The sequence below is a fragment of the Caretta caretta genome, chromosome 6 (genome assembly GCF_965140235.1).
Source record: "Caretta caretta isolate rCarCar2 chromosome 6, rCarCar1.hap1, whole genome shotgun sequence".
NCBI classification, from domain to species: Eukaryota; Metazoa; Chordata; order Testudines; family Cheloniidae; genus Caretta; species Caretta caretta.
The window spans coordinates 38,079,899-38,084,951 of record NC_134211.1 but is presented as its reverse complement, the minus strand read 5'-3'; the positions used below and the strand labels follow the sequence as shown (position 1 = coordinate 38,084,951).

At 38.8% G+C, this 5,053-nt stretch overlaps 1 non-coding gene across 1 annotated transcript; it reads left to right on the top strand.

The window, feature by feature from the left end:
- The first annotated feature begins 379 nt into the window (after positions 1-379).
- LOC125639252 (U6 spliceosomal RNA) lies at positions 380-482 on the top strand. Its single transcript, XR_007357433.1, has one exon. It is a non-coding gene; the product is annotated as a U6 spliceosomal RNA (small nuclear RNA).
- The last annotated feature ends 4,571 nt before the right edge of the window (positions 483-5,053 follow it).

Here is a 5,053-nt window from a genome sequence, read left to right as displayed (position 1 = left end):
ATGTAAAGAGGTTCTTGCAGATGTTGATATTGGAACTGTGTGAAACTTCCTTCACTAAATTCAAATCTTTATGAAACTCGATTGATCTCACATTTTATCACTAAGTCAGGACTCAGACCAGGTTTGTCCAAAGGTTTTGCTGAAAGTTTACAGGACTTTTTAGCCAAGCAGGATCCAGTGTTGAGTGAAATGAGTAAAACTTGGTTGAGTTACAGTTTTATGTTGACCCATGTTAAACATGTAACTCTGTATAGTTTTCTGCACAGAACCACATGGAACTTAGCAGTTTCCTTGACAGAGTTTCACGTTGAATTCTTTGAGATTCCTTCAGACCTGAAACTCACGAGGAGCAAACCAAAGCATGAAGAGATTTGTTTTTATAAACTTAGCACATATATATAACAATTGGAATGATACAGAGAAGAGTAGTCTGGCCTTTGTGCAAGGATAACATGCAAATTTGTGATGTGTTTCCCAAACTTCTGAATTTCGTGCAGCTCTGAGTCTAAGCAATCAGCTGTACAGTTTTGCACATCTAAAAAGAAAGGGTATATCGAAGTGGCAGCAAGAGTAAATCAGCATAGCTACAAGCAGCATAGCTTGTCTACACTACCTCACGGGGTCGAGCTAAGATACGCAACCTCAGCTACATGAATAGCTTAGCTGAAGTTGATGTACTTAGATGTACTTACTGCGGTGTCTTCACTGTGGTAAGTCGATAGCTGACTCTCTCCCGTCAACTCCGCTTGCGCGTCTCATTCTGGTGGAGTACCAGAATCTGTGGGAGAGTGCTCAGTGGTCGATTTATTGCCTCTCTCCTAGACGTGATAAATCGACCCCTGCTGGATCGATTGCTGCCCGCTGATTTGGCAGGTAGTATAGACAAGCCCTAAGTCAGTGGAGTTGTGCTGATTTATACCAGCTAAGGATCTGGTCAAGTATTATTTATTGAGTATCAGCAGGTTATTTACACATTTATATGTACATATATGTATGCTGTGTGTACAGCTCCTGCTCTGAGGATTTAGAATTTCAGACATAGACAAAACAGATCAGATGCCAACAGCATCTGTGGTGTGCTGGCAAAAGATTGAGGTTATGGAATGATCTAGCAGGGTCATTTTCAAAAGATTTCATGGAATCAGTGGTGTATGAGAGGAAGAATAATTTCGTACTCAGAGAAGAAATACAGGAGAACTTCACTAATTCGCTTGGCTAATATGAAATTCATCCCAGTCCAGCGAGTCAGCATGAGGCCTAAATGCCTCTTAAACTTTATTTTGAAAGTGTAAATGGAAATTAAGTGGTTCCTGGAGCTGGCCCTCCACACTGGGATTAATACCTTCCATTAGAGATTACCAAACTTTTCATGCTAGTGAGTATATGAACAAATATGACTTTTTAAATAAAAGGATCAAGAATTTTAAAAGCTCAAGATTAAAAAAAGAGACTGCTTCACGGGATATTTTCATTTCTCCTGACCAGCAACATTTGTGCATCTTCATAATATACTATTATAACGTACAATTTGAAAAAGTAATGAAGACAGAGGGCTGGATTATTTATTCCAGTCTGTCTTGCGGTACCACGCGAGGGACAAAGGAGTAGGGAGCTGGCCACAGCTGGCCCACAGAGACTTGCCCTATTGGAGGACAACTCCTTGCTTGGAGCAGTTATGCTGACTCCAGGTCCTACAATTGTCGTGACCCCTTGACGCTGGATAGGGGAAACAATGGGGAGAGGACATGATAAGAGTACCATTTTGCCTCACACATCTTTTGTTTGTGTAATGGCTTCTACATCAGTGGCATCAGTTAGAGCTACCTGGAATGGCTCTGACTTATCATGGCTTTGGCTGGCCTTGAGAATCAGGAAGGTATTCTGGCTCCCTGGCATTTCCCCTGCATGCTGAGCTGACCTTTGAAGGAGAGAATGAAGCACAGAGTAGTAATATAAGACTTCACTCCAGCTTTCTGCTAGTAAAACTTCCCTAAGGAGAATAGGATGTGAGAGCACTGGCTGTTTTGATTTTTGTTTTTGTGAGGAAACACTGGATTTCTAGGGTTAGCTCAGTGACAACTAGTGAAGGGTTGTACTGCTGATAGTCACAAATGCCTCCACTTTAATTTTGTTTTTCAATATTTATTCACCATATAAATATAGAAGGTGGGAGTCAAAGCAAAATTTAAAAACAGTAAAAGAAATGTAGCATTTCACACATCATTGATTTAACTGTAGTATCAAGTAAATTATGTGACCAAAACTGCTATTTTTTTTAGGCGTTCAGCAGCCCATCTCTATTCAGCATCCCTAAAGGTGAACCTATGGCTACCTTTAGGGATGTGCTAAGGTCCCATTGACTCGGATGGGATTTAAGCATATGCAGACGTGCTTTGCTGAAGGGGCATGGATTAAAGCATGTGCTTAAAAACTTTGCTGGGGTCTCCATTCTGAAAGGACAGGATGAGTTGAGATGGGAATAAGATTTTTAAATCAGTTTATTGTCATGCTTCGTAGTTTTGTTTTTGAAGTATAAAGTGGAGCTCCAGTAGCATTGGTATAGTAGGTTGATTGAGGTTTCCCCTGAAGGGCCACCCTGGTTGGAGATGTTTAACTAGAAGATGCTTGAAGTGAGAAAAGTAAGTAATTCATTAGTAAAACAAGACATGAATGAAATCTCAGAAGTACTGGCTACAATATTGCTCTTCTTTCGTCCATGTGGAATATTGATCTGAGAAATGAATGTTTGTATCATCTCTGCAGCATAAGGGAGGAAATAGCATGCCTGACACTTGCTCTGTTTGACTATGCAAAACAGACATTTAACTGTGTTTGCCTTTTTCTTTCCATTTAAATGACTCATTATTTTCAGACTGAATAAAATAATGTATTTTCTAGTTATTTTATGTATCAAAAGGATTCAAAGTAAATCTGATATGAACCTGAAATATTGGAGGCAAGCGGCAAATCTTTTCTTTAAAAAAAAGTTGGTAATTTAAGAAGCAAATCCTATGTTTTAATGCAGTCATTTTAAAAGGAGGATTCACGCTATTTCCTCCCACATGTGTCTAACCTATCCACTTTTATTTCAAAGGGTTAGTTCACACCAGAAAGTTTAGATTGCAAATTATTTTGTTGAAGGCATAATAGAGAGTGTGAAACTAAATTTATTCAAAAGCAACATATAAATTGATGGAAGTTAAATCTAATAATATATGTGTGTGTGTGGGCGGGGGGGGGGGGGATGAAAACAGCTAACCCACTGTCTTTTGAAGCTGAAGACTTGTGGCCCAAAAATGAATAGTTTCCTGTATAAATTGAAAAGGCCAGTCACTATGGATGAAATTTTCAGACAGTAGTCTCTAATTATGTATGTGCTAAATTATAGATGCATCTGTTTGCTCACACTGTTATCTCATTTGAGCATGCAAGTAAGCAGTTACACTCAGATCCAGTAACAAAGTGACGGATGACCAGCATTTGCCTGTGCAAATGGGTACATGCAAAATTGGATTTACAATCGCTGAAAATTAAGCCCTTGGTTTAACTGCATCTTTTAAAAATTGGACACTAAGGAATTCTGTGATCACACCTATTGAAGGTTGCAGTCTTGGTACTTTCCAGGATCTGAGCACTTCTAATTGTGCTATAAGTTTCTTCTTACTAGTGGATATAAACTAAAGCAACCAAGTCAGAGTAGCATTGTTCTGCACTGTTTCATTTAAGCATCTAGTTTTGCTTGAGTCAGTAATTTAGCAAGAAATATAGGCAAATAAGCAGTCTTGGGGATGCAGGTAATTTAAAATAGATCTAAATTTTGTTTATTGCTTTGCTTGCATGCTAGGTGGGCATGTATTGATTTTATGGTATTGTGCGATATAAATAGATTAGTGAATGGAGAAGCAGTTGACATTTTTCAGGCATGAAAGCTTGGTAAATAGACTTTTGTGGGATATTCATATAAAAATATTAATGGGAACTCGTCTTAGCCAGTTTCAGAGGTCAGTCATTCTGTCATATTACTGATTTGCAGGGAAGTAGTGTAAAACTAATATAGATAATAAAATCTCATCTCAACCAGCAGAACTGTCAGGCTATCCAAGGGCCCAGTTCTGCAAAGCCACTGTTCACAAAACAGAGAGGGGCCTTGGTGTCAGGGATGGGCCCTTTGTCATCCCATTGAAAATCTACCCAAATCTGGCCAAGTTATAAACTTAAAAAAATTGTAGTTTTCACATGTGCATTACAGACTTCTTAGATTTTGGCCACTAAATTTGCCAAAGTTTGCCCACACTGAGCATGCTCCAGACTGGGGATGAGCAGGACTTTTACTGCAATTGCCACTCTGTCCGCTGTTGGCAATGCCAGGTCAGGATCTGGGCATCTGAGCTGTGAGCAGGGAGCTTCTCTCCTGTGCACTGTGACCTGTGTTGTTGGGACCATGCAGCCTGGAGGAGGAAGCTTCTTGATTTAAATGGAAAGGAGATAAGAGCCAGAGCTATGGGAGGAGTAGATGGGGACAAAGAGTCGGAGCTAGACTGAAACCAAATTTCAAAATTTTTGAATTTCCCATGAACTGGAAATTCTGAGTTTCAGCCAGCTCTATTGACATCCCATGGACTGGACCTACAGAACCAGTTAGTTGCAGAGATAGTGGATATGTGAATGCATCATATGCTAAACAAATGCTAAACAAAGCCGGAAGATTTTATACCAGCTTATGTTACTTTATGTGTTCTTGATTATTCCACTTATTGTACAAAGCAGTACAAATTGAACTGGTTGCAAGCATGAAATGTGAGATAATATTACCGGCTGAGATGCCACTTTCACTTAACTGATCTTTTTTAAATACAGTTCCTCTGGTGGATACATATAAACTGGCATTTAAGTTAATACAATTAAATACCCCACTGTACGTATAAACTGCAACTTAATTGGGAAATTTATATTGTGTTCCATTTCAGAAATATGGAATACTTTATATACAATATTAATATAATGCCAGATATACTGGATTTTAAGAAGAGTTTATTTAGATATTTAAGTTATC